This window comes from Crocodylus porosus, unplaced genomic scaffold, assembly GCF_001723895.1.
Source record: "Crocodylus porosus isolate Cpor-Errol unplaced genomic scaffold, CroPor_comp1, whole genome shotgun sequence".
Taxonomy (NCBI): Eukaryota; Metazoa; Chordata; order Crocodylia; family Crocodylidae; genus Crocodylus; species Crocodylus porosus.
In genome coordinates, this window is record NW_017728939.1 from 481,154 (window position 1) to 489,462 (window position 8,309).

Genomic DNA, 8,309 nt, shown 5'->3' on the forward strand with positions numbered 1-8,309 from the left:
TAGGCTTATCTCTGTTCCCCCTTCTTGGGGATGCAGCCAGGCACACGATGGAGAGCTGCAGAAACCTCTCTCCACCTCCTCTATCTAACCAGGGGTCACAACAGGAGTCAAGGCCCTCAGGTGAGAACCAAAGTCTCTGCATGGTTGGTGCAGATGCGAATCTCAGCATACAGTCAAGGGCAGCATGGTGCCAAGGAGGGCCGAGTGGTCCGGCCTCAGCACAAGGGTGGTGCTGGAGGGGACAAGGTACACACACCGGAAATGCCAGCAGAGCTGGGCACATCCTCCTTCCAATCCTGTGCGAACACCGCTGTCAAGAGCAGGAGCCCAAAGCCCAGCTCTAGTCTCTACTCCTAGCAGATCCCACATATGAAATAGGGCTGATGAGCCCTGAAAGGCAACAGACTAGTGCCAAAGACTCTCTCGGCCTTTGGGAGCAGCAGCAGGGCCTGAGCACAGACTCAGGCACTGAGCCCCTCTTAGCCCTGGAGACTTCCTTGCCTCCCATCACCCAACTGGGGAGGAGCAATTAGCGCTCCAAAGGAGCCCTGCCCACCCGCCTGCAGGGATGAGCTGCAGAGGCTTGGTAGGCAGACAGCCTCACAGCCAGGAAGGAAGGATTAGCACTGGCACATTAAACCTTGGAGGCCAGCAAGATCCCAGCTGCTCCACTTCTACCCGGGCCCCTCCACGCTCCCTGGGTAACCATGGGCAAAAGTACTGCCTGCCCATTGTCCCTGGAGAAATGCAGATCAAGCCTACTAATGTCTGCAAAGTCCAGGGAGCTCGCCAGACCTAAGGCCCCACAAAGAGATGGGGCCGTGATACTATTCTGTCTAGCACAGGGAAACATGAGCCCAGCCCAGCCCAGCCCTGCTGCTCCAGTCGTGAAGTTCCCAGGCTAGAGGGCACCTCGGGGGACAGCAGTCTGATCACAGGAGCCAGCGATAGCAGAGAAGAGCTGCTCTGCTCTGGTAGCAGCTGCGTTATCCCATTCCAGGTAAACCCTGCTCCCTTCCCTCTGCGCTGTGAGCACCACCCAGGGCAGCAGGGCAAATCCCAGCCCTCCAGTGTGCCAATAGCATCAAGCTAATCTCCACAGGCATCTCTGGCACACATCTATCTGCCCCATGAGCCTCCCCTGCAGGGACGGCATGTTGCACATGTGCCTTGGCTGTTCCCTGATGAACTAGAGCAACACTGTCACGGACCACAGACCGCACCACACCCTTAGAGGAAGAGCAAGGCATCCAACCAACCAGCCTCTCGGATCCAGCGTCTGCAGCCCTTGGCTATCAGTATCCCCAAGCAGGGAGTCTAGTGCCACAGAGCTATTCATTCAACCCCTCCCCAAAGCACCTTGGACAACAGAGGCAGGGACAACGTTCCTGCCCTGGATGGGAAATGGGGCTGGCCTGTTTGGGAAGCTCCCGAGGCACATAGGAAGTTGCAGGGAGAAGTGGGAACAAACCTCCGGCTGCCTGCAGCCGACCAGTCCATCACTGTGTAGACAGTATGGGCAGCCGCCAGCCGGTCCTTCTGCCATCACCCAGGGACTCGGGCTGTGCCCACCCAAACCTCTGGGCTGCGTAAATGCCGCAGCCACAGCTGAGACTAAGCAACACCCCTGTGCAACAATCAGAGCCCTGGGTACAATTTGGAGATACCGCTTCGAGGCATGGCGGGGGATGTTTCAATAGCACGCGTTGTTCTGCCCTTGCGTGCCCCCGGCGCTCCGCACAGACCAGTCTCTTCAGCGCCGTGTGCTTGCAGCCCCTGGCACCAGCCTGGCACAGCGCAGGGAGTCCCGGATGCTGCTGGCAGCCTGCACCGAAAAGCAGCTGCGTCGCAAACAAGCAGGGAGCAGAGCAGGGCTCTGGGCCGTGGCGCCCCCCAAACCCACGTGGCCCGAGCTGCTGCTCATGAATCAGCCCTTTCTGCTCAGCCGTCAGCCCGTGGCGTGCTCCGGAGGACTGGGCCCCCTTTGTGCCAGGCTACTGCTGAGGCTCTGCTTTGTAGGCTGAGGTTCCAGCCGCCGGGCCAGACTCCACGGAGGAAGTGTTCAAGCGCTGCGTGTCTCCCCGCTCCGAGCTGGGACGGGCGAGAGCCTGGAACAGAATGGCCTTGGCCTGGTGGGAGAAGGCAACCCCAGTATATCCCTGCAGCCAGGGAGCACGCGGATGCGACCTGCCTGCAAAAGGCATGGGGCCGGGGAGCAGGTTAATGAGTAGACGCTCCATTTAAGCTTTAAGCAAACCACCCCACCCAGTTTCAACCCCTTCTTCCCAGCAGGGCCCGCAGCAGAGAGAAGACCGCCAGCCATGGGACCCCAAGATGCCTTCAGATGTCTACCCACCACCTTCAGCCTTGTGAAGGGCCTCTTAGGACAGCTCTACCACAGCCAGTGCAGTTACCCCAGCAGAGACATCCCAGTGCCAAATGACTGCAAACGGAAGCACTGGGGCACGAACGCAGCCTGCACAGTGCTATAACCCCTTTGCCCCTGCCTGGTCTCATCTCTTTAGTGCTTCAAGCCAGGGGCCACTGCTGGTTCTGCAGCTGTGTGGGACCCACCACCAAGGGTCCCTGCTCTTGGCCAGAGCCACCACACTACAGGGAGAAGCTGGCCACTCTGGAAAGTCAGCGGATGGAGATCCATCGCTTAAAAATTCCTTGCTGCACCGTGGCGCTTTGTTACCCGCTTCGGCTGGCAAAGTGGTTGCCTGCAGGCAGGAAGCAGCACGAGATGATGGGGTGGAGGGCGGCCAGCTGTTCTTCCCCTCTGCCCTGTGGCCCTCCGGCCAGCTGTGCGTGCAGCAGACAGAAGGAGAGGCCCAAAAGGCAGCTTCCTGCCAGCAAGCCCCACAGCTGGCTGGCTGCAGCCTATTGATTAGGTCAGCCGGCTTTGCCTCACTCCTTCCCTCCCCAAGCCAGGCCTGGCAGGAGGGTTTAAGGAGGTGGTGGGTGGGGTGGGAAGGACCGAGCAAAGCCCCCACGGCCTACAAAGCCTTTACCGCTTCTGCTCTATCCTTCAAGTTTCTCCCAAGAATCAACCCTGCGATATCTGGGAAGAGCAGGAGGAGGAATGCGGTGTCAGTGTGTGGGCTGGGAGAGAACAAAGGGAGCCTTTTACATACCCAGACCAAAGAGAGAGGAAGATTCCACCAGCTGGCCGTCTTCAGGGCCCCACGGCCGAGACATCCGCGCCACACACGGCCCGTTTTCAGCCAACGGTGCAGATAAACCTTTGTTGCATTTGAAGGCCCCCGAACAGATTAGCTGCAGCCTGAAAAACTGCTCTTCCGAGGCCCGAGAGCAAAGGCTGGCAAGAAAGAGACCCAGCACCTTTGTGGCACGCAAACACTATGGGGACGGGGGTGGCGAGGGCTGTACCCGCACCTGGAGAGTCGCCGGCAGGTCTCAAAGTGCTTTAGAAAGGAGAGGGGATTGTGATCTCATGACAGTGGGGAACCTGAGGCACTGGCACCCTGCAGTGAAAGGGAGGGCCGTGTTGTGGGACAGCTACTACAAACCAAAGGCACGGGCACCCTGCCCCAAGGAGCCAGGCATCCAGAAGCACAAAAGGCGAAGCCAACACCTGGGAAGTCATTGCTACGTTGCAGGGGTTGATGAACAAGAGGAGAAGGGCTGATCCAGGGCCTGATCTCAGCCTAGGAGGTAGGGGAGCTGCGTCCGTCACATACCGCGTGTGCGGCCTCAGGCAAGTCACTTAGGCCACGTCTATACGGTGCCCAGCAGCAGCACGGATGTGGCGGACAGGCTAATTAGCACTGCCAGTTAGCTTGGCCTATGCTCAGTCATCAGCCTGCCCAGTGCCGCACAGACACAGCTACGTGGCTCCCGGCGCCAGAGCAGCACGGCACGCTGGAGGGCGCTGCAGCCAGGGGTGAGTTCACTGCGCGGACATGGCGCTAGCGCCTCGGCGCTCCCCAGCAGTATGATGGGGATTGCGGCATTTCCCCACCCATGGGCAGCGATGTGAGAAGATGGCAAGGTGTGGGGTTTAAAGACTGTGAAGGGCTCAGAGGCTGCAGCAACAGAGGCCCAATAAACATCTAAGACACCGCAGCGTTGAAGATGCACAGATCCACGTGGGGCTTATGTCCTCTTTGTGGGGATGGGAGAAAGGTTCCCACAGCACAAACCAGTGGCAGGAGAGGCACTGCCCGCCAGGCCCTGAACTGCCTCTGGGCTCCAGGTCTCCAGCAGTACCCATAGCACTGCAAAAGCCTTTAAACACAGTTCTCGTGCAATCTTCCAGAGACTCGGTGGCACCGACCCCATGGAGCCCTTTAAGGTGCTGGGTGCCACAAAGCGTGGTCTACATTGGCCTGTTCTCACAGCTCCCCTGGGAGTCAAACACAGCTGAACCATAAGATTTTCATGGGATCATAGCAAAGTCAGGCTGGGAGGGATCTCAGGAGGTCCCATCTAGTCCAGCCCCCTGCTCAAGACAGGATCATCCCCCACTAAATCATTGCAAGCAAGTGCATCTGGCCAACCTGCTCTTAGGAACTCCCAAGGATGGAGATCCCAGTCTCTCTGGGTTGCCTGTTCCAGCACTGAACCACCTCCAGAGTAAGAAAATTCCTCCTAATCTCCAACCTAGACTTCCCTTGCTGCAATTTAAGGCTGCTGCTCTTTAGCCGGACTCCTGCAGCCAGAGACAACAGTTTATCTCCATGCTCCATAAAACCACCCTTCAAGTATTTGAAGACTGCTGTCAAATCCCCCCTCAGCCCTCTCTTCTCCAAACTAAATCATCCTAAATTACTGAATCACATTTCCCAGGCTTCAAATCATTTCTGTCACTCTCTGTGGGACTGTAAGCTGTCCCCATCTTCCTTGAAGCGAGGGGCTCGAAATCTTGGGAGATCTGTCTCTTCTCAGCTGGTTTTCTCCCACCTCTGGAGAGCAGTTGCTATTCCCGAGGGCGGTTTGTTGGGATCAGAACAAGTAAGCAAAGGAACAGAAGTCCCAGCAGCTCAGCCCCAGGCTCCGAACCACAGCAAGAAATCCCTGACTCAGATCCTCTGCCACATACACCACCCAGGGAAACGCAAGGGTCCCCGTGTGCCAGGCTAGCATGGCAACAGGTGGTCCGGGGGCTCTCCCAGCCTCCTGCTCCAACTCAAACAACTGCCTAAACACTGCAAGCATTTGTCAGGAGCTCGCAAAGCCCAAACTGGGTGCTTCCCATGAATGGACAGAGGCGTCTAGGAATGATGCATTCGTTGGGGAGTGAGTGATGGGATTTGAAAGGACAGAGAACACCCATTCCCCCCACCCTGCCCAACACAGCCACCCCCACCCTGAGCCTGGATGTTATTCTGCAGAGGCAAGACCTATTCCACATGCAAAACACCAAGGAGAAGAAAGGCCACATCACAGCCCAAGTGGGACACACTGGCTCTGATCTGCTGCACGCCTCCAGGCTGCTGAGAGCCTCCGAGATGCAGGCTTCGCTCCGCTACTGCCTCGGGCCTCGGCGGTCCAGGCAGAAAGCACACTGCAATACAGATGAAAGCAAGCGGGCTGCTCCACTGGCGCTCCACAGTCCCACTAGAACGAGATTAGGGAGAAATCAGGCTGATGAGGACTCGGCCGCCCGCACTGCATTGGATGCCTGGAGTCAGGATTCTCCAAGCGGAGACGTTCCCACCGTGGGAACTGGAACAACCAGAGCAGGGAACAGGGGTCCCGGAGCATCTCGGGCGCAAGAAGAATCTGCTTTGTGTCAGCAAGACACGCTTGAAATCAATGACCCCACTGGAAGCGACTGGAGCTTTTTCATTGATTTCACCGTGACCTTCTCTTCCTGGCCACAAAATCCTGGCCCGTTCCTAAATCAGGGGCTCATGAGGATGGGGGTAGTTTCCACCACCACTTATTTCCCCCACTTTTCTCCTGTACCCCCCCACCAGACACAGACTCACTTCTACGACACCAGCCAAAGCCAAATGATGACACCCAAGCAGCTGAAGTCGACTCTGCCCAGGGTTGGCATTCCCACTCAAAGCGCAACCACCCCGTCGTTTCTCAGTACACATCCTCGTCGCCAACAGAGCCAGGGTGATGCTCCGAGCTTGTCTGCAGAAGGGATGTTTGCATCCAGGTAACTACATCTGTCTGGTTTTTCACTCATGGCAATGGTTTAACACAAGATGCTGGAGCAGAGAGGCCTAACCCCAGCACCTGGACTTGCACAAGTTCAAAGAAGCCCCAGTGCCCAAGACAGAGGGCCCGAGATCCCGGAGAACAGAGCTCACTTCTCCCCATGAAAATCCCCGTGAACTGCTGATCGCTCCATCTGTGAGCAGGCTAGCTCTCAAGGGCACACAGGACATTGGCTTGGCCTCCCCTCATTCCCAGTCCCAGCCAGCAAGGAAGATGCCTTATTCTCTGAGTCCAAGAGGTTTTCCTGTCCCCACCTTGCTCAGGTGTCTGAATTGTTAGCAGCTCAAGCCCCATGACAATGCTTGCGCTCACAGGATGTCTTAAATCAGACCCTATCAACCACACTCAGGCCTAAAACTCAAGCCCCTGTCAAAAAAAAAAAAAAAATCAAACCATGCACAGAGATGTTTTCATCATTTGTTTTAGATTCAAGACCAAAAAGGTTTTTAGCCCAAACTTGTCCTTGCTGCTGTTTGGGTTTGTAGCACGGCAGGAGCATCAGTAGCCAAAAGCAAGTGCATCCAGGCTAATCCCGGGGGGGTCAGACAGTGAGACAGGGAACCAGAAACAGGCAGCACAGATGAGGGGAAACACAGAGTGGTGGCAGGGAAACAGCATTTGTTTTAAAAGGAAAAAAAACCCAAAAACGCAAGGCGATGAAAAAGTAACACTGCCTCAAAAGATTCTTGGATTGACGGTGTCACCATTTATGGATTTAACCCCCCCCCCCCCCAAAAATCCTTTTTTAAATAAATAACAAGCACTGGGGGGGACATTGCCTGGGAAATCCAAGTCTGGCTACAGTGTGAGCCAGCAAACAAAACCAAGCAAAGCTCCCTACATGGATTTCCACTGTGCAAATGGCAGAGGAAGGCAGGCACCACGCACATGCGAATGAGCTACAGCTATGAATGCAAAAATATCACAGGACTTTCAAGATAACATCGTCCCTTGCAAGATCTCTGGGGTCATTTGCTGCTGACAAAGATATTTTTATTGCTATTGTTTTAATACCTAGGGCACGCTCCGGAGCAGTGTTATGGCCACTCAGACCCAGCTCCGCGCTGGATGCTGGTCTCATTTGGGCTGCGTTCCCGTCACCAGCTCCGTGCACAGAGCGCGCCGCTGACCTCGGGCCTAGCACCCCCCACGCAGAGCCCAGCGTAGGAACAGGGCCTGGACCTGCAACCCAGCTCTGCTCACCGCTGGAAGGTGCTAAGCTCACACGGGGATTCCCTCGGGAGGCCTCAGAGCCCCGCGGAGGTCAGAGGGGCTCCAGGGATCCCCACTTGTGAGGCGTCCTCCCAAGGCACTGCCCTGCCTGCCTTTAGAGGGACCTACATCTCCCACTGCAGCACCAGCTCCTTGTAAGGCCCACGTGCAACATCAGCCCCCAGCGACCCCAACCCACTTCTGCTATTAGGATAACGACGGCAAGATGACTCGCCCAATTATACCCACACAAGGCTGTTGCACAGAGTTTGCCCTGTTACATTCTCAGGGCTCAAATACTTTCAGGCTCCAGGGGTAGGTTTCTTTCTAGCAGGTGGGAAAGCTGGCCCAGGAGCAAAGAGCCCCTCAACTCCACTGTTTCTGGCTGCAGAGAGGAAACAGACCAGGCCCCCCCAGCTCCTTCCTGGAGATCCCCGTTAGCTGCTTTATTTCTAGGAGGTGAAAAGCCTGGAGGGTGCAGAGGACCTCAACCCCAATGTTGGTGGCAGCAGAGAGCACCCAGCCCAAACCCCAGACGTCTTTGCAGAGCCCCCCATTCGCTGCTTTATTTCCAGCAGGTGGGAAAGCCTGGGGGGCTGTGCGGGGGGGGACACCCTCAACCCCAGTGTTTGTAGCAGCCACACCAAGCCCCAGATTGCTTTGCAAAGATCCCCATTAGCAGCTTTATTTCCGGCAGATGGGAAAACTGGGGCGGGGGGTGGGGAGCAGAGAGAGCAGCCAGACCAAGCCCCTGGAGGGGGGCGGGGAGGCCTGGGGGGCTCAGGGGGGCCTCAACCCCAGTGTTTGTAGCAGCCAAACCAAGACCGCCCCCCGCCTTCTCTGCAGAGACCCCCACCCGCCGCGGGATGCTGAGCGCGAGGGGAAAACCACCCCGGTGT